The following is a 21304-nucleotide window of genomic DNA, read 5'->3' on the forward strand; positions in this document are numbered from 1 at the left end:
CTTGGGCACGGAAGAGCAATTGACCTGATGCCTCCGTGGGGTGGATTGGAAGGTCTTTTCCTTCCTCTTTATAACTCCATAATTGCTGACGTTATAGAAATAGTCCATACTGGCTATCTGTAAGGACACATCAGGATGCTCATACTCAGCAGAAAGAAGATCTTTCGGAAGAGAATCCAGTACAAATCCTGCAGATATCTTCTGAGGGACAGGCTTGTATTTGCTGCCAGAAGACACATTAGGGCCAGATGTAGGAGCCACTGTATCCCGATCTGTAAAAATATCCAAGGGATATAAAAGGGTGCCTGACTCTTGTATTGACTCTTGTTTTTCACAGTTTCGGCCTGGCTTTTTGAGAAAACGTGGAAGCTTGAATTCATTAGAATAATGTTTGGAAGATGGGTCATGTTGGTTATTATCCCACCTGAAGAAACGCCTTGTGTCACCTGGAGAAACATTTTCTTGGAAGGTCCTGCCAGCATGGGGTGCACATGGAGATGAGAAATAGTTTGTGAAGATGCTTTCCCCTGTTGGTATGTGGGTCACAATGGGCAACTGCTGGTGACACTGCTGTATGCAGCTAGTAGGCTGGTGATACATTTGTCCTCTGGTGCTCTTATGATCAGCAGTTGGTATATAATGTATTTGCGTCAATCCAGGGTACACAACAGGTCCAGGCACTCCCATTGGCTGAGTATTGTTGCTATGTGTTCTGTGTGGTACTTGAACCATAACATTAATCGGATAATACGGCATGATTGGTACAATGTCATGCTCCTGATGCCACGAATTCCTAGTCAGCATCTCAGGAACAGGAATGACTGGGTGTAGGGGATTGTGGTGCCATTGGGAAACTGCTTGTGGCCTCACTGATCTTTCCTCATTTATACAGTTAGCAGCAAATGTGCCAAAGTTTTGATCTATGGAAAAGGAAAATGGGAAATAGCGACAATGAGTTGTGGAAAATAATAAAATGTGCAACTAATGGTGCGTACACACAGTACGATTAAAATGGACGATATGAACGATAACGATATTGATCATATCGTTATCATTCATATCGTTGATTGCAGGTCGTTAGTCATCATTGGTGGGTTCGTGGTGTGCTGGATGATCGATCATCCAGCATACCCGGGACATTGTTCAGCGATATCGTTATCGTTGATGATCGTCCCATGTGTATGCACCATAACAAACAGTTTCCACATGTTACAAGTTATAGTTCTGAAACGAAAACTGAGCTATTAACAAGATAATGGTCATCAATGCCCTACTTAGTGCACCAAATTAACTTCAATGTCATTCAACCAATGGGATAATTTACAAACCAAAGAAATGCAGAGATGCAGCACATTATTATTTATTGTTCATATACACGTAAAGCTGTATACACAGGTGCAAGTCTGGTGCAGGTGTTTATGTTCAAGTGACATTTTGCATACCCTCTGTAGGCTTGTGGTACATGTACATGATAGATATGCACATGTCAGCAAAACTAATTACATCACATTAAACTGCTACTTGCTATCACCTTTGTACCATTCCCGTACGTATATACACCCCTGACGTAATTCTCCCAAAGCATAAATACAGAGGAAGTATATGTTTTTCCACGCACTGATGTCTCTGCATTGAAGCGAGAATGGAAAGATGCCACAGTATGTGGGTAAGACATATACAAGTCTAGTGCACGTGACATGTGAAGATGAAGAATGTTACATACCAGGAGCATAGAGTCATGGTACACATCGCATCTACAAATTCAGGACAGTCTTCATTTCTAACCATCAGTGGCATTGCAACTCAACATGGGTGACAGACAAGGTAATAGCCAGCTAACAGATATTTCACGTAGTCACAGTCATGTATTTAAAGTAGGGGTGTGCACCGGCCACTTTTCGTGTTTTGTGTTTTGGTTTTGGATCTGGATCTTTCTTCGTGTTTTGGATCTGGATTGGTTTTGCCAAAACCACCCTTCCGTGTTTTGGGTTCTGGGTTTTGTGTTTTGGATCTGTATTTTTTTGAAAAAAAGCATAAAAACAGCTAAAATCACAGAATTTGTAGGTTTTTCTGCTCCTATGCTATTATTAACCTCAATAACCTTAATTTCCACTCATTTCCAGTCTATTCTGAACACCTCACACCTCACAATAGTGTTTTTATGTCCAAAAGGTTGCACCGAGGTAGCTGGATGACTATGCTAAGCGACACGAGTGGGCGGCACAAACACGTGACCCATCTAGGCGTGATACTGCAGTGGCAGACAGGATGGCAGTTTGAAAAACTAGGCCCCAAACTGTACATAATGCAAAGAAAAAAAAGAGGTGCAAGATGGAATTGTCCTTGGGCCCTCCCACCCACCCTTATGTTGTATAAACAGGACATGCACACTTTAACAACCCAATCATTTCAGCGCCAGGGTCTGCCACACGACTGTGGCTGAAATGATTGGTTCGTTTGGGCCCCCACAAAACAAGCTGGCAATTAATGTGTCCCTGCACAAACTGGCTCTACGGAGGCAAGATGTCATCCTCATCCTCCTCATCCACCGATTCCTCACCCTCTTCAGTGTGTACATCCTCATCCTCACAAAGTATTAACTTGTCCCCACTTGAATCCACCACCACAGGTCCCTCTGTACGTTCTGGAGGCTGGTCTCCCTGGAAGAGCTGATAATTCATTTTGATGAACATCATCTTCTCCACATTCTGTGGAAGCAACCTCCTACGCCTTTCGCTGACAAGGTTCCCGGCTGCACTAAACACTCTTTCGGAGTACACACTGCATCTGCATCACCGCCAGCGGGTTGCTTAGGATACCTAAGTTTTTTCCTGGCAGCCCCAGTTGCAGGAGAAAATGAAGAAGGAGCCGTTGACGTGTCACGTTCCGCTTCAGCTGACAGTGTGTTCACCAGCAGCTCTTTGTACCTCTGCAGGCTTGTGTCGGCCGGAAAGAGTGACACCACATAGGCTTTAAACCTAGGATCGAGCACGGTGGCCAAAATGTAGTGGTCTGATTTCAACAGATTGACCACCCTGGAATCCTGGCAAAGCGAATGAAGGGCTTCATCCACAAGTCCCACATGCCGAGCGGAATCGCTCCGTCTTAGCTCCTCTTTCACTTTCTCCAGCTGCTTCTGCAAAAGCCTGATGAGGGGAATGACCTGACTCAAGCTGGCAGTGTCTGAACTGACTTCACGTGTGGCAAGTTCGAAGGGCTGGAGAACCTTGCACAACACGGAAATCATTCTCCACTGCGCTTGAGTCAGGTGCATACCCCCTCCTTTGCCTATGTCATAGGTGGATGTATAGGCTTGTATGGCCTTTTGCTGCTCCTCCATCCTCTGAAGCATATAGAGGGTTGAGTTCCACCGCGTCACAACCTCTTGCTTCAGGTGATGGCGGGGCAGGTTCAAGAGTGTTTGCTGGCGCTCCAGTCTTCGGCACGCAGTCGCTGAATGGCGAAAGTGGCCTGAAATTTTTCGGGCCACCCAAAGCATCTCCTGCACGCCCCTGTCGCTTTTCAGAAAATTCTGCACTACCAAGTTTATTGTGTGAGCAAAACATGGGACGTGCTGGAATTTGCCCAGATGTAATGCCCGCACAATATTGGTGGCTTTGTCAGATATCACAAATCCCCAGGAGAGTCTAAGTGGGGTAAGCCACTGGGCAATGATTTCCCTCAGTTTCTCTAAGAGGTTGTCGGCGGTGTGCCTCTTACTGAAACCGGTGATACACAGCGTAGCCTGCCTTGGAACGAGCTGGCGTTTCTGAGATGCTGCGACTGGTGACGCTGCTGCTGTTGCTGCGTAAGGTGATACATCTACCCAGTGGGCTGTCACAGTCATATAGACCTTAGTCTGCCCTGTTCCACTTGTCCACATGTCCGTGGTTAAGTGGACATTGGGTACAACGGCATTTTTCAGGACACTGAGGACACTTTTTCTGACGTTTCTGTACAGTCTCGGTATCGCCTGCCTAGTGAAGTGGAATCTAGACGGGATTTGGAACCGGGGACACACTACCTCCATCAATTGTCTAAATCCCACTGCACTAATGGCGGATACCGGACGCACGTCTAACACCAACATAGCAGTCAAGGCCTCAGTTATACGTTTTGCTTCAGGATGACTGCTGTCGTACTTCATCCTTCTCGCTAAGGACTGTTGGAGGGTCAATTGTTTAGTAAAAGTAGTGGTGTTCCTACTTCCTCTCTGGGATGATGAACGACTCCCAGCAGCAGCAACAGCAGCAGCGGCAGCAGGAGGCGTAGCAATGCAGGATCCTCCGGAGGAATCCGGTATAGGAGAGTCAGTCATGCCAGTGACATGGCCTGCAGGACTACTTCCGATCCTGACTAAGGAGGAAATTGACGAGGAGGGAGTTGACGGTGTGGTTTGCAGGCGCTTGGATACAACAGGACAACGGGATTTAGGTGTCCCCGGACTGCTTACGGTCTTAGCCAAAGTTTCTGAACTTGACAGTAACTTATTATGAACGCGCTGCAGGTGCCATATAAGGGAGGATGTTCCTAGGTGGTTAACGTCCCTACCCCTACTTATTCCACCTTTACATAAGGTACATATGGCAAGACAGTTGTTGTCCGGATTTGGATAGAAATATTGCCAGACCAAAGAGGTGGAATGTTTGGTCTTCTGCCCAGGCATGACCGTGATGGGCTTTTTCATCCCACGGACAACAACTGTCTCCCCCGGAGCCTGATTTAAACAAACCACATCACCATCAGAATCCTCCTCGCCAACTTCCTCCTCAGCGCCAGCTACACCAGTATCCTCATCCTGTTGTACTTCAACAGTGACATCTTCAATTTGCATATCAGCAAGTGGACTGTGGGTGCTCCTTTCAGCACTTGCAGGGGGCGTGCAAATGGTGGAAAGAGCCACCTCTTCCCGTCCAGTGCTGGGAAGGTCAGGCATCGCAACCACCACCACACTTGGACTCTCCTTGGGGATTTGTGATATCTTCTTAGAAAGCACAGTTCTTCGCTGTGCTTTTCCCAGCTTAACTCTTTTGATTTTTTTAGTGGGAGGAGGGCTTCCATCGTCATGTGAAGCTGAACCACTAGTCATGAACATACTAGGGATCAACCTTAGCCGTTCCTTGCCACTCCGTGTCTTAAATGGCATATTGGCAAGTTTACGTTTCTCTTCAGCTGATTTAAATGTTATTTTCAAGGTCATTTTCCAGAACTTTGTCATTTGGGATTGTATGTGCCCTCTATTATGACATTGGGCATCGGCCTTGGCACACGACGTTGATGGCATGTTATCGTCTATGTCATGACTAGTGGCAGCAGCTTCAGCACTAGGAGGAAGTGGTTCTTGATCTTTCTCTATTTTATTTTTATCGGAGAAAGTTTGGTCCTCCATTTATGTTATATCGATTTGATATATACGTGCGGCTAAACACAGAAAATATTTCTTTATTTTTGCTGGAGAGTAGTGCACTTTGTGGGTTACACCAGCCTTTAAGAAATGAGCCAGCCGGCTCTTTACTTATGGGACACAGGCGCACGCTTGGCGCTGCTCCTTTGTTGATGCACGTGCGGCTACTGCGCACACAATTCACAAACACAGAAAATAATTTTTTTTTTGGTTTGGACTGGAGTGTACTTTGGGGGTAACAGCACCCTTTAACGGTCAAGCCAGCCGGCCTTTACTTATGACACAGGCGCACGCATGGCACTACTTTGTTGATGCACGTGCGGCTACTGCGCACACAATTCACAAACACACAAAAAATATTATTTTTTTGGTTTGAACTGGAGTGTACTTTGGGGGTTACAGCACCCTTTAACGGTCAAGCCAGCCGGCCCTTTACTTATGACACAGGCGCACGCATGGCACTACTTTGTTGATGCACGTGCGGCTACTGCGCACACAATTCACAAACACACAAATAATATTATTTTTTTGGTTTGAACTGGAGTGTACTTTGGGGGTTACAGCACCCTTTAACGGTCAAGCCAGCCGGCCCTTTACTTATGACACAGGCGCACGCTTGGCTCTACTTTGTTGATGCACGTGCGGCTACTGCGCACACAATTCACAAACACAGAAAATATATATTTTTTTGGTTTGGACTGGAGTGTACTTTGGTGGTTACAGCACCCTTTAACGGTCAAGCCAGCCGGCCCTTTACTTATGACACAGGCGCACGCTTGGCACTACTTTGTTGATGCACGTGCGGCTACTGCGCACACAATTCACAAACACACAAATAATATTATTTTTTTGGTTTGAACTGGAGTGTACTTTGGGGGTTACAGCACCCTTTAACGGTCAAGCCAGCCGGCCCTTTACTTATGACACAGGCGCACGCTTGGCACTACTTTGTTGATGCACGTGCGGCTACTGCGCACACAATTCACAAACACAGAAAATATATATTTTTTTGGTTTGGACTGGAGTGTACTTTGGGGGTTACAGCACCCTTTAACGGTCAAGCCAGCCGGCCCTTTACTTATGACACAGGCGCACACTTGGCACTACTTTGTTGATGCACGTGCGGCTACTGCGCACACAGGCCCTCATTCAGAGCCGCACATTAACAACAGTACGCTCGTTGCGTTCCGATGTTGACTAACCGCGCATGCGTCGGTGTTACACTGCGCATGTGCGTACGGCAGATTGCGAGTTTTTTTTCTCTCGTTCCTAAAATAGCGTACAGGAAGTGACATGTCAAATGTGATTGACAGAACAGGGCGTTTTTGGGTGTTGACGGGGGTGGAGATGGAAAAACGCAGGCGTGGCGAGGCGTTTTTGGGGCGTACATACATTAGCAGATGCGAACGTCAAATGTGTTCGGACCGTCTCATACGTCACTGGAACATCCGCTTTCCCTTCAAAATGCTCGCACAGCTTAGGGTCAGGATTACTCGACCACATTGGCGATGGCCTTCTCCTCCGTCCCGGGACTCAACGATGGTGCTCCGATTAATCGCGGCTGGTCAGTAAAGTAATTAGTGTTGGATTGAAAACCGGCTTGGTATGTGTTTGGAAAGCAGTTTATTGGGATAGCACAAAAGCGTACGCAGGTGGAAATCAGAGCTGCTAATGTCATGATTACACAATCAATTAGCGTACATTTTTGGGGTTTTATTTTGGCCACAATTTGTTGGTTATGGCCTATTGTAACAATAATGTCATCATGTTTTAATTAGCTCCCCTTTTTTTTCGTTTACTGTGGAATTTGCATCGCTATGTGATTTTTTAAACGTTCCTTAAAGAGGCCTTTTTTTTTTTTGAAGAGGGTCAGTTTTTGCCTTTAGGGCCAGGATTAAATGTAACCCATTTGTACAATAATGTCACAATACAATCTCATTTTTTTGTTTTTAATTTATTGTTTAAACACAAACAAATTGGCCTAATATTTTGTTGCCTTTTTTTGTGGCAAAGATATTTGTTTAAAAAAAAAAACCCATAACTGCTAACATAAGCGTAAATACAAAATTTAAAAACATTTCACAAGAAAGGAGAGGGAAGTTTTGACCAGAAAGGAATATGAGCCAAGCACAGAAGGAGTGTGGGAAAAGTCGCCATTGCTGTCACCGTTTTCTCGCCCGTTTGGCTGGGTGAGGGTGGGCGCCAGACCGGGTCCGGGATGCCATCGGGCTGGCCTGTCCAGAGGCAGATGTTGTGGCCTCTGGACTAGGCACAGGGCTAGGCACATTTGGAGGATTGCCTGATGTTGTGCCAGAGGTGGAGGATCCGGATGTTCCGGCAGGAAGGGAGGTCGGCTCCACCATGTGCTGGCGAACGAGCTGCTCCAGGGCATCGGCGATGCGGATGTTGGCCCTGGTATTTTCCGCCAGGGCCTGACCAATGGTCACGTTGGCCGCAGCATTTTGCTCCAGGGCCTCAGCCACCCGTATCAGACTGGCGTCCATCCTCTGCAGAATCTCCGTATGGCAATCCGATTTAAAATTGAGTTCTGTGAGGAGGCCCACTGCCTGCGAGGGGGCACGCCCTGGACTGGCTTCTGCAGGGTCCTCAGCCGGATGTACTGGTTCCTCCCCTGCAGAGCCAGCAGAAATTCTGCGGCCAAGGCTCCCCTCTGGAGCAGACTCATCCGCCTCTGTCTCTGTTAGGAAAATTGCGAAAAGACTCACATTAGAATCTACATATTGGCACAATAGCATTTCAGAGTTGGTGACATCACAAGACTTACCTTGGCCAACATGAGGAGCCGCAAAGTCTGGCATGTCCGTATCCATGTTGGACACGCCAAACACCTCCACAGCCTGCACACACCCCTGTGCCAGCTCTTCTAAGTCTGTCAACTCCAATGACACAGGGGTGGGACCCCCACCTGTCCCCCTTGCATGCCTAGCCCTGTCGGCAAGTTTTTGCTTGAGACGATATTTGAAGTCTGCCCATCTGTGGAATGAAATTGGAACCATTATCCTTTTTTTTACAATGGGGTTTGTTTATAGGATGGGAAAGTGTTTACTTACCGCCGTTTGACATCCCGGGCTAGACGGACATAATCACCCACCCTATTGACAGCAACGGCGACCTCCTCCCACATTCTCCACTTCTGGCTTTGGCTCATATTCCTGGCTGCCTGGGGCAGGATGTCAACGCACTTCTGGATCAAAACCTCCATCTCCTTGCTTGTGAAATGTGGCTGCCTTTTTTTTTTGGCAGCTTTGGCGGGTTGACTGGGGCCAGCAGTCTCTTCCATGTCATCCTCCTCACCTATTTGGGTAAATATGCAGATTTAGCCACTTCACAACTTGACCAATATATTTGTTTTAAAATAATCATGGAGACAAAATGCATGAAGGCCTTACCGCCGGATTTTTGGCCATTGTTTCCCTGGTCTGAAGCCATGTCTCTGCTTCCAGAATGAAATCAACCAGAAATTCAATGTGATTTCGTGACGTATTTATACATGCGTCCTTTGTTTGCGGCCGCATCATTGATTGTGCGTCCCTATGATTCATCCTTAATTTGTGCGGGAAAATAAACACTATTTATGGCTTGGTGTGTGTGGAGTCGAGGTGGGGTTGTTGGATTGTTGGCGGTTAAGTTGTTTGGATTTGGTTGTTTGCGGTTGGAGGATTTGGCAGAGTTGGATTTTTGTTTGGTTTGGCTACAGTTGTTTTGTTTTTTCGTTCGCATTTTTTTGCTTTTTTCCACATCCTTTCCTGATTTGGTAAGTTTTGTGCAGTCAAATTTGTGGCCAATTGGTGTCTACTTCTGTTTTTTGGTTAGCTAATTTTTTGTAACACTAATTTCATCTTTTTTAGTTTGTTTTGGCTTTCGGACCCAAAGACCTTTTTTTTGGAAATCTTATATATTCGAGTTGGGTAAGTCCATTTTTTGTCTTGCATTTGCGAATTAATTAACGCATTTTTGACTGTTGGTGTAGTGACTTGCATTTGCGAATTAATTACCGCATTTTTGACTGTTGGTGTAGTGACTTGCATTTGCGAATTAATTACCGCATTTTTGACTGTTGGTGTAGTGACTTGCATTTGCGAATTAATTACCGCATTTTTGACTGTTGGTGTAGTGTCTTGCATTTGCGAACTAATTAACGCATTTTTGACTGTTGGTGTAGTGACTTGCATTTGCGAACTAATTAACGCATTTTTGGCGGCTTATTCATCATGTAAACCAGTTTTGCTTTTCCCTTTTCCATTTTTGGGGTCCATTTGAACCCTATTTGACGTACGGTGTGCAATGTCGTTTTCATCGATGGCCAAATGTGTGTTTCACCTATTTTATGTGTTGGCTTGCAACAATTTGAAAAACAAAAAATCACCCTCTAAATTTTTGATGTCTCATTTTTGGCTTTTTTACAGTTTATACGTATCATGACAATACCCCGGCATATAAGCAGCTATGGATGGTATCAGAAAGCTAAGTTGTTTTTTGTTACTTTTGGGGTGGGTCAAAAGCCTTACATTGTAAACTTTGAATTTCAGGTAGATCTGGGGCGAATTGTTCTGGCCCTGCTCCCGGAAGACGACCAACCTCAAACTCGTCCCAGGCGTAGGCATCGTAGGCATGCAAGGCCCCAGATATTTCGAACACGTGTCACCCTTTTTGGAATGCCCGATGATGAGGTTTTAAGACGCTACCGTCTACCTCCCAAAATCATCATAGACACTCTCTCATTAATAGAAAGTGATCTTGAGCGGCAAATTGACAGTCCAACAGCAATACCACCACTGACGCAATTTATGGCGGTGTTACATTTCTGTGCCTCAGGATCGTTTCAAACAACGGTGGGAATAGTGGCGGGCATCTCCCAATCCTCCTTTTCCCGGATCCTGAGGGCAGTGATGGAGGCACTTTTCAAGCACCTCCATCATTTTATTAAAATGCCTTTGGATATGGGTGCCCTTAGTGTGGCCAAGGCCAATTTTTACCAAATAGCTGGCTTCCCACACATCATAGGGGTTGTGGATGGTACTCACATACCACTTCAGCCTCCAGCACGGCTGGAGGCAATATTTAGAAACCGTAAACACTATCACTCCCTGAATGTAATGGTGGTATGTGATGCCTCCCTCCAGATCCTGTCCCTGAATTCTAAATTACCCGGAAGTGCTCATGACTCCTTCGTCATCCGGCAATCAGGGATATGGCAGAAATTAACCAACCTACAAGCTGGTGATGCGTGGCTTCTGGGTAAGTGGAGACCTTTAGTACATAATAATGTTAAGCTTGATACACAGTGTTCCTGATGTGGTCTATTTTTGTTCACAGGAGACAGTGGATACCCTTGCATGTCCTGGCTGCTCACTCCTTATTTGGCTCCCACACCAGGGCCACAAAGTGCGTATAATTCCGCACTTACAGCCACCAGGCAAGTGGTGGAGCGCTGTATCGGCCTTTTAAAAGGCCGATTCAGATGCCTCCACCGCTCTGGTGGCGAGCTCATGTATGTGCCAGATATGGTGTCGAAAATTGTGGTCCTGTGTGGGATATTTCACAACATTGCCATAAGGAGTGGTGTCCCAATGCAGCCAGAGGATGCCTTACCTGAGGATGGCCCCCCCGAGGTTGGTCGAAGGTCAGTATGTGGGGGGGCCATACGCGATGATGTGGTGGGCAGATTTTTTAGGTAAGTTTGACCAAAACTCCAGTGTTTATACCTAATGTGTTTGTGTTTGTTTGCGAACATCTAATTTTTTTTTTTTTTCTCACCATCTTCTGTTTGTTCACATAATCTTTGGCACTCCAATGCTCACTACTTCCTGCTACCCTTACCAAACCTGGATCTGGTCCTTTTGGGCATATATTCTGGAACCCATATCGCAACGCCATGTTTGTGGAATCATGTTGGCATGGTCCTTCGTCAACCAGTTCTTGATTTTTTGTTTTTATTTAATTATTTCTTGGTATGTGTTGTATTTGAATTTATCACTGTGTTTTTTTTTTGGGAGTGACCACTTTGTTTTCTCTGTTATGTTGTTAATAAATTTTTGGAGAGTGAAATGGTCTTCCTTTTTTGGGACGTTAACAGCAAGTGTAACCAGGTTAACACAAGTTACATTTGACTAAGGGGTAAACCAGTACTGACGCCAGTTGAGCTAAACTGAAATATGTTTTCAGCTTCCCAATCCACACCAAAAGGAAGCCTGGCCCAACCTTGGGATTTGTAAGATTGGCCTAAGCAGCTTGCGCACCAAGTAGGAACCTGGAAAATGTAGAAATATGTAATTGACACTACACCCAAAAAGGGAAATGACATTGTTACTGTTATGTGTTTCTTGTGTCTGTTTGACATACAAAGACAAAACACAATCTAACTTTTAAAAAAGGGAAATCCTTGCAGGAACAGTCTACTTATGTCATGCTAAACTATCTTGGTTTGGGTTTTTAAAAATGAGCCACAACGTATATTTGTCTTAATAAATTTAATTTGAAAATATAACAAAAATAAAAAAACTACTGCCGAAGGAGGCCAGACAGCCGGTCGAGGGCCACCAGAATGCCGATGACATGTTGGCGCATCTGCCCCACAACATCCGCCACCTCTTGCCGACGCCTGTGTTCCTCTGTGGGTGAGAAAAGTGTGTGGGTTAATACAACAATAGGGAATCCACATAAAAAAAAAAACACACAACCAAATCACTCCTAAACCCAAACCAAAAAAAAAAAAGGGGGGGCTGGCAAAAATACAAGGCCTAGGTACAAATTCCCACAGGTATGATATGTGTATGTTTAAATCACCAGGAAGAGGTAAAGGCAAACCTTCACAATCACCAAAAGTCAAGCCACAAAAACACGAAGAAAGGCACGACACATGATTACATACAAACAGTTTGTGCTTTAAAAAAATAAAAAAAAAAAACATACCAGGAGACAAAACGGGAGCTCCGGAAAAACCTCCATGATCCTCCTCGGAGGATCCGTCATTACCCAAAGAATGGGGAGGAGTTATGATGGACTCCGGGGAGGGGGTAATTGGAAGAGGGGTGGGTGGAGGAGAGGGGGAAGTGGGACGGAGGGGAAGGAGGCCCGACATTTCCGGGAGAGGGTCTGGGAAGGATGGGGAGGAGTGGGGAATAGGGGAAAGATTTGGGGTGGAGTGTTGGCTGGGGGTTGGGGATAGTGGCCGGGAACGCCGTCTGGACGGACGGTGACGGCGGAGTCTTGGCTGTCCCCCTAAAATATGTCAAAGAAATTGCGGTTAGTTTATGGACAAATCCGGGCAACCAAACTAAAAAATAGCAAATAGCAGTAGAATGAATAAATCAGAAATAGAGGGAAAACATGCACACGCAGATATGAGTACAAATAATAAATAGAACAGACAGGAAAACATGCACACGCAGATATGAGTCACAAATAATAAATAGAACAGACAGGAAAACATGCACACGCAGATATGAGTACAAATAATAAATAGAACAGACAGGAAAACATGCACACGCAGATATGAGTACAAATAATAAATAGAACAGACAGGAAAACATGCACACGCAGATATGAGTACAAATAATAAATAGAACAGACAGGAAAACATGCACACGCAGTTTGCCCCACAAACACAAACATTAAAACCACAATACATAACACTTACTTGCCAGGATCTGCATGCGAAAGCATGCCAGCAAGCGGGGCGTTCGCCGTTGCAGGTCGGACCACCTGCGCTCCAGCTGCCCGATGTTGCGGCGTGAGCCGAAGGACCGCAGGCGGGACCGTGCCTCCGCATACGCGGAGCGCTTCTGCTGGTTGGTAATGGGTTGAGGTTGGCTGGTGATCCGGCGATCCATGACCTCCGTAAGCACCAGCAGCTCGCGCCTGGTGAATGCGGAGGCTCTCATGATGGCAATGGTGTTTTTCTTAAAAATAATTTTTGATAAAGTGTGTAAAAATTTTCTGATTGGCTAATGTATTTTGGAAATTAACAGGAGCAATTTTATTGGTTAGTGTATGAGTCATGTGTTCGACAGGGCCAGAAATCTCTGGAGAGTTATGATAGGCTTGATGCAGTGACATGCGTAAGCAAATTTAAATAAAGAAATGAACCCAGGGAAATATGCGGGGATCCACAGCAATAGTACAATTGTTTAATTGTGGTTCACATGTTTTTTGAACAATAAAAGCGAATGTTTCATCCGTACGTATTCTGCGGGTAAACACAAACACGGACAAGAGTAAAGTTTCTTGCATTGTGTTGAAAAAAACAAACAATTAAGCTAATTGATACATTGATTGGCATGATACGATTGATGGAGGTAGGCAGAATAAAGGAGCAGGTAATCGACATCTGACAAGGCCACTTCCTGTTTATACTTGTGCGTGCGTTCCTTTCAAGCCATTTCGGGGATGTACGCTCGCTATTTCGTACGCTCGTTAGTTAGAGGAGGGGTCGTCAGAGTTTTGGGAGGCATTTTAGATGCGAACGAAAATACGAGCGAGCCATTGAATTTAAATATTTTTGTACGTACGCCTAACGTACGTGCGCCCGCTTGCGAGTGGGTCTGAATGAGGGCCACAATTCACAAACACAGAAAATATATATTTTTTTGGTTTGGACTGGAGTGTACTTTGGGGGTTACAGCACCCTTTAACGGTCAAGCCAGCCGGCCCTTGACCGTTAAAGGGTGCTGTAACCCCCAAAGTACACTCCAGTCCAAACCCCCAAAAAAATTATTTTCTGTGTTTGTGAATTGTGTGCGCAGTAGCCGCACGTGCATCAACAAAGTAGTGCCAAGCGTGCGCCTGTGTCATAAGTAAAGGGCCGGCTGGCATGACCGTTAAAGGGTGCTGTAACCCCCAAAGTACACTCCAGTCCAAACCAAAAAAAAAATTATTTTCTGTGTTTGTGAATTGTGTGCGCAGTAGCCGCACGTGCATCAACAAAGTAGTGCTAAGCGTGCGCCTGTGTCAGAAGTAAAGGGCCGGCTGGCTTGACCGTTAAAGGGTGCTGTAACCCCCAAAGTACACTCCAGTCCAAACCAAAAAAAAATAATTTTCTGTGTTTGTGAATTGTGTGCGCAGTAGCCGCAAAGTAACAAAGTAGTGCCAAGCGTGCGCCTGTGTCATAAGTAAAGGGCCGGCTGGCTTGACCGTTAAAGGGTGCTGTAACCCCCAAAGTACACTCCAGTCCAAACCAAAAAAAAAATTATTTTCTGTGTTTGTGAATTGTGTGCGCAGTAGCCGCACGTGCATCAACAAAGTAGTGCCAAGCGTGCGCCTGTGTCATAAGTAAAGGGCCAGCTGGCTTGACCGTTAAAGGGTGCTGTAACCCCCAAAGTACACTCCAGTCCAAACCAAAAAAAAAATTATTTTCTGTGTTTGTGAAATGTGTGCGCAGTAGCCGCACGTGCATCAACAAAGTAGTGCCAAGCGTGCGCCTGTGTCATAAGTAAAGGGCCGGCTGGCTTGACCGTTAAAGGGTGCTGTAACCCCCAAAGTACACTCCAAACCAAACCAAAAAAATATATATTTTCTGTGTTTGTGAATTGTGTGCGCAGTAGCCGCACGTGCATCAACAAAGTAGTGCCAAGCGTGCGCCTGTGTCATAAGTAAAGGGCCGGCTGGCTTGACCATTAAAGGGTGCTGTAACCCCCAAAGTACACTCCAGTCCAAACCAAAAAAAAAATTATTTTCTGTGTTTGTGAATTGTGTGCGCAGTAGCCGCACGTGCATCAACAAAGTAGTGCCAAGCGTGCGCCTGTGTCATAAGTAAAGGGCCGGCTGGCTTGACCGTTAAAGGGTGCTGTAACCCCCAAAGTACACTCCAGTCCAAACCAAAAAAAAAATTATTTTCTGTGTTTGTGAATTGTGTGCGCAGTAGCCGCACGTGCATCAACAAAGTAGTGCCAAGCGTGCGCCTGTGTCATAAGTAAAGGGCCGGCTGGCTTGACCATTAAAGGGTGCTGTAACCCCCAAAGTACACTCCAGTCCAAACCAAAAAAAAAATTATTTTCTGTGTTTGTGAATTGTGTGCGCAGTAGCCGCACGTGCATCAACAAAGTAGTGCCAAGCGTGCGTCTGTGTCATAAGTAAAGGGCCGGCTGGCTTGACCGTTAAAGGGTGCTGTAACCCCCAAAGTACACTCCAAACCAAAAAAAAAAAAAAATTTCTGTGTTTGTGAATTGTGTGCGCAGTAGCCGCACGTGCATCAACAAAGGAGCAGCGCCAAGCGTGCGCCTGTGTCCCATAAGTAAAGAGCCAGCTGGCTCATTTCTTAAAGGCTGGTGTACCCCACAAAGTGCACTACTCTCCAGCAAAAATAAAAAAATATTTTCTGTGTTTAGCCGCACGTATATATCAAATCGATATAACATAAATGGAGGACCAAACTTTCTCAGATAAAAATAAAATAGAGAAAGATCAAGAACCACTTCCTCCTAGTGCTGAAGCTGCTGCCACTAGTCATGACATAGACGATAACATGCCATCAACGTCGTCTGCCAAGGCCGATGCCCAATGTCATAGTAGAGGGCACATACAATCCCAAATGACAAAGTTCAGGAAAATGACCTTGAAAAAAACATTTAAATCAGCTGAAGAGAAACGTAAACTTGCCAATATGCCATTTACGACACAGAGTGGCAAGGAACGGCTAAGGTCGATCCCTAGTATGTTCATGACTAGTGGTTCAGCTTCACATGACGATGGAAGCCCTCCTCCCACTAAAAAAATCAAAAGAGTTAAGCTGGCAAAAGCACAGCGAAGAACTGTGCTTTCTAAGAAGATATCACAAATCCCCAAGGAGAGTCCAAGTGTGGTGGTGGTTGCGATGCCAGACCTTCCCAGCACTGGACGGGAAGAGGTGGCTCTTTCCACCATTTGCACGCCCCCTGCAAGTGCTGAAAGGAGCACCCACAGTCCACTTGCTGATATGCAAATTGAAGATGTCACTGTTGAAGTACAACAGGATGAGGATACTGGTGTAGCTGGCGCTGAGGAGGAAGTTGGCGAGGAGGATTCTGATGGTGATGTGGTTTGTTTAAATCAGGCTCCAGGGGAGACAGTTGTTGTCCGTGGGATGAAAAAGCCCATCACGGTCATGCCTGGGCAGAAGACCAAACATTCCACCTCTTTGGTCTGGCAATATTTCTATCCAAATCCGGACAACAACTGTCTTGCCATATGTACCTTATGTAAAGGTGGAATAAGTAGGGGTAGGGACGTTAACCACCTAGGAACATCCTCCCTTTTACGGCACCTGCAGCGCGTTCATAAAAAGTTACTGTCAAGTTCAGAAACTTTGGCTAAGATCGTAAGCAGTCCAGGGACACCTAAATCCCGTTGCCCTGTTGTATCCAAGCGCCTGCAAACCACACCGTCAACTCCCTCCTCGTCAATTTCCTCCTTAGTCAGGATCGGAAGTAGTCCTGCAGGCCATGTCACTGGCATGACTGACTCTCCTATCCGGGATTCCTCCGGAGGATCCTGCATTGCTATGCCTACTGCTGCCGCTGCTGCTGTTGCTGCTGCTGGGAGTCGTTCATCATCCCAGAGAGGAAGTAGGAACACCACTACTTTTACTAAACAATTGACCCTCCAACAGTCCTTAGCGAGGAGGATGAAATACGACAGCAGTCATCCTGAAGCAAAACGTATAACTGAGGCCTTGACTGCTATGTTGGTGTTAGACGTGCGTCCGGTATCCGCCATTAGTGCAGTGGGATTTAGACAATTGATGGAGGTAGTGTGTCCCCGGTTCCAAATCCCGTCTAGATTCCACTTCACTAGGCAGGCGATACCGAGACTGTACAGAAACATCAGAAAAAGTGTCCTCAGTGTCCTGAAAAATGCCGTTGTACACAATGTCCACTTAACCACGGACATTTGGACAAGTGGAACAGGGCAGACTAAGGACTATATGACTGTGACAGCCCACTGGGTAGATGTATCACCTTACGCAGCAACAGCAGCAGCGTCACCAGTAGCAGCATCTCAGAAACGCCAGCTCGTTACAAGGCAGGCTACGCTGTGTATCACTGGTTTCAGTAAGAGGCACACTGCCGACAACCTCTTAGAGAAACTGAGGGAAATCATCGCCCAGTGGCTTACCCCACTTAGACTCTCCTGGGCATTTGTGATATCTGACAACGCCACCAATATTGTGCGGGCATTACATCTGGGCAAATTCCAGCACGTCCCATGTTTTGCTCACACAATAAACTTGGTGGTGCAGAATTTTCTGAAAAGCGACAGGGGCGTGCAGGAGATGCTTTGGGTGTCCCGAAAAATTTCTGGCCACTTTCGCCATTTAGCGACTGCGTGCCGAAGACTGCAGTGCCAGCAAACACTCTTGAACCTGCCCCGCCATCACCTGAAGCAAGAGGTTGTGACGCGGTGGAACTCAACCCTCTATATGCTTCAGAGGATGGAGGAGCAGCAAAAGGCCATACAAGCCTATACATCCACCTATGACATAGGCAAAGGAGGGGGTATACACCTGACTCAAGTGCAGTGGAGAATGATTTCCGTGTTGTGCAAGGTTCTCCAGCCCTTCGAACTTGCCACACGTGAAGTCAGTTCAGACACTGCCAGCTTGAGTCAGGTCATTCCCCTCATCAGGCTTTTGCAGAAGCAGCTGGAGAAAGTGAAGGAGGAGCTAAGACGGAGCGATTCCGCTCGGCATGTGGGACTTGTGGATGAAGCCCTTCATTCGCTTTGCCAGGATTCCAGGGTGGTCAATCTGTTGAAATCAGACCACTACATTTTGGCCACCGTGCTCGATCCTAGGTTTAAAGCCTATGTGGTGTCTCTCTTTCCGGCCGACACAAGCCTGCAGAGGTGCAAAGACCTGCTGGTGAACACACTGTCAGCTGAAGCGGAACGTGACACGTCAACAGCTCCTTCATTTTCTCCCGCAACTGGGGCTGCCAGGAAAAAACTTAGGTATCCTAAGCAACCCGCTGGCGGTGATGCAGGGCAGGCAGGACCAAGTTTGGACATCTGGTCCGGACTGAAGGACCTGGCAACAATTTCTGACATGTCTACTGTCACTGCATATGATACTGTCACCATTGACAGAATGGTGGAGGATTACATCGGTGACAGCATCCAAGTAGGCATGTCAGACAGTCCATACCTGTACTGGCAGGAAAAAGAGGCAATTTGGAGGCCCCTGTACAAACTGGCTCTATTTTACCTGAGTTGCCTCCCCTCCAGTGTGTACTCCGAAAGAGTGTTTAGTGCAGCCGGGAACCTTGTCAGCGAAAGGCGTAGGAGGTTGCTTCCACAGAATGTGGAGAAGATGATGCTCATCAAAATGAATTATCAGCTCTTCCAGGGAGACCAGCCTCCAGAACGTACAGAGGGACCTGTGGTGGTGGTTTCAAGTGGGGACGAGTTAATACTTTGTGAGGATGAGGATGTACACACTGAAGAGGGTGAGGAATCGGTGGATGAGGAGGATGAGGATGACATCTTGCCTCCGTAGAGCCAGTTTGTGCAGGGACACATTAATTGCCAGCTTGTTTTGTGGGGGCCCAAACGAACCAATCATTTCAGCCACAGTTGTGTGGCAGACCCTGGCGCTGAAATGATTGGTTTGTTAAAGTGTGCATGTCCTGTTTATACAACATAAGGGTAGGTGGGAGGGCCCAAGGACAATTCCATCTTGCACCTCTTTTTTTTCTTTGCATTATGTACAGTTTGGGGCCTAGTTTTTCAAACTGCCATCCTGTCTGCCACTGCAGTATCACGCCTAGATGGGTCACGTGTTTGTGCCGCCCACTCGTGTCGCTTAGCATAGTCATCCAGCTACCTCGGTGCAACCTTTTGGACATAAAAACACTATTGTGAGGTGTGAGGTGTGAGGTGTTCAGAATAGACTGGAAATGAGTGGAAATTAAGGTTATTGAGGTTAATAATAGCATAGGAGCAGAAAAACCTACAAATTCTGTGATTTTAGCTGTTTTTATGCTTTTTTTCAAAAAAATACAGATCCAAAACACAAAACCCAGAACCCAAAACACGGAAGGGTGGTTTTGGCAAAACCAATCCAGATCCAAAACACGAAGAAAGATCCAGATCCAAAACCAAAACACAAAACACGAAAAGTGGCCGGTGCACACCCCTAATTTATATGTGTAAATATTTGTGCGTTCCTTATAACAGGTGCTCTTACCCACCTATTTTATCCCTTCAGAAACAGCTACATTGTTTCCCAACATTAGGTGCCATCTTTACGTGCTTATCGGTCACATGAATTTACATATTGGCACAAATGGCCAAAAAAAACAAGTACATGCCATCACTAAAGATGAAGAAATAGCAGTAGCATCACACCCCTGCAATGATCTGTGTACATAAGTGACCAGTCATGTGTACTATAGGATTGCTTATTGAAATTACACTGTTTTCAGGGTGTTTTTGTACAATAGATATAGCACAGATGATGTTTATGTTTCTTATATCTGCATTGTTTAATGATATTCTTAGTATGTTGTGTCTTTGATTATATGTATCCAGAAGTTTGCACATGTGTATACACCAAAATATGCGAAAAAACAATCTGCAGTCATAAGTATGCCTATATGGCAGTGTGACATGAAGAGTTGTACACTATTCCTTACACAACTGCTTCTGCGGATATATTTAAAATAAAAGTATAATATTTGATGTGGCTATTACTTGGCTTAGCTGGTGCAAATGTGATACCTGTTCTAGCCTTTGAGAGAGATAAAGTGGACAGACATAAATTACCAATCAATCAGCTCTTAACTGTCAGTTTATAGGTTGTGTTTGAAAAATGACAGTTAGGAGCTGATCGGTTGGTAATTTATCTCCATCCGCTTTATCTCTCTCCAAGGCTTAGTACATCTACCTCCTAATCTGATGACTAAACAATTAAAATCTTGAATATAAAATCTATAATCTAAAAGTAAACACTCTTTTTAGGTTTACTAACAAATTTCACCAAATACCCCTAACTGATATGTTTCTTATCCTGCCAATTCATACTTACCTACTCTCCTGGCACATCTGAGAGACTCCCAAATCTTAGGTGGCTCTCCCAGACTCCGAGAAGAGTAGGCAAGTCTCTACAGACTGTAGAGTGCCATTCCAAGCACCCTGCAAGCAAAATGCAGGTCTCATTGGTCCCTGTAGGCTCTGTGACCTGGGAGGCAGCACTGCTCACACACCCTTAGTTATGGCCCTGCAAGCAAATGGCAAACAGTGAAAACCATATTCAGTAATTCAGGGTTAAAAAAAAAAAAATGGTCACATAGGGGTAAATTTACTAAGATTCGCATCTGATCGAGTTTGTTTTTCTTTAAACTTGATTTGTATCACCGAAACTCGGGTGATTTTCCCGTTTTTAAACTCGCAAATTTACTAAGAAGTGAGTTTAGCTGTAAGTGAGTTTTCCAATGGTGAAGCAGATCGAGATTTCTCCCCCGAGTAGCAAGTTTTGATGAGATTGCTCACCCGAGATTGTAGTGTTTTCTCTCTGCAAAACTCTCCCGAGCAAGTAGCCTGCACATATCAGTTGATATGTGAAGGTTGCTTGTGTGGTCAACCTGTTAAAGAAGGGTTAAATCTTAAAAAAAAATTACTTAGGGTTCCCCCCCAAAAGCATAGCCATCTGCGTCTGGTCAGCCAGTCCTGGTTCCGAAAATTATGGGGAACAAAATGAGTAGGGTTCCACCGTAATTTAGGAACCAGCACCAGGCTGCAGGGCCAGTCCTGGTTTTAATTATAGGGGAGGAAATTGCTTAGGGGTCCCCCTATATTTAAAACCAGCACCGGACCCAAACCGACCGGGATGTAATGCCACAGCAAGGAGACCCTGTTACCGGGTCTCCATGGCCAATGCATTTGCACCCCAAGCCGGGGATCTCAGGG

The sequence above is a fragment of the Taudactylus pleione genome, unplaced genomic scaffold, assembly GCF_031769625.1.
Source record: "Taudactylus pleione unplaced genomic scaffold, aTauple2 ptg000154l, whole genome shotgun sequence".
Classification (NCBI taxonomy): domain Eukaryota; kingdom Metazoa; phylum Chordata; class Amphibia; order Anura; family Myobatrachidae; genus Taudactylus; species Taudactylus pleione.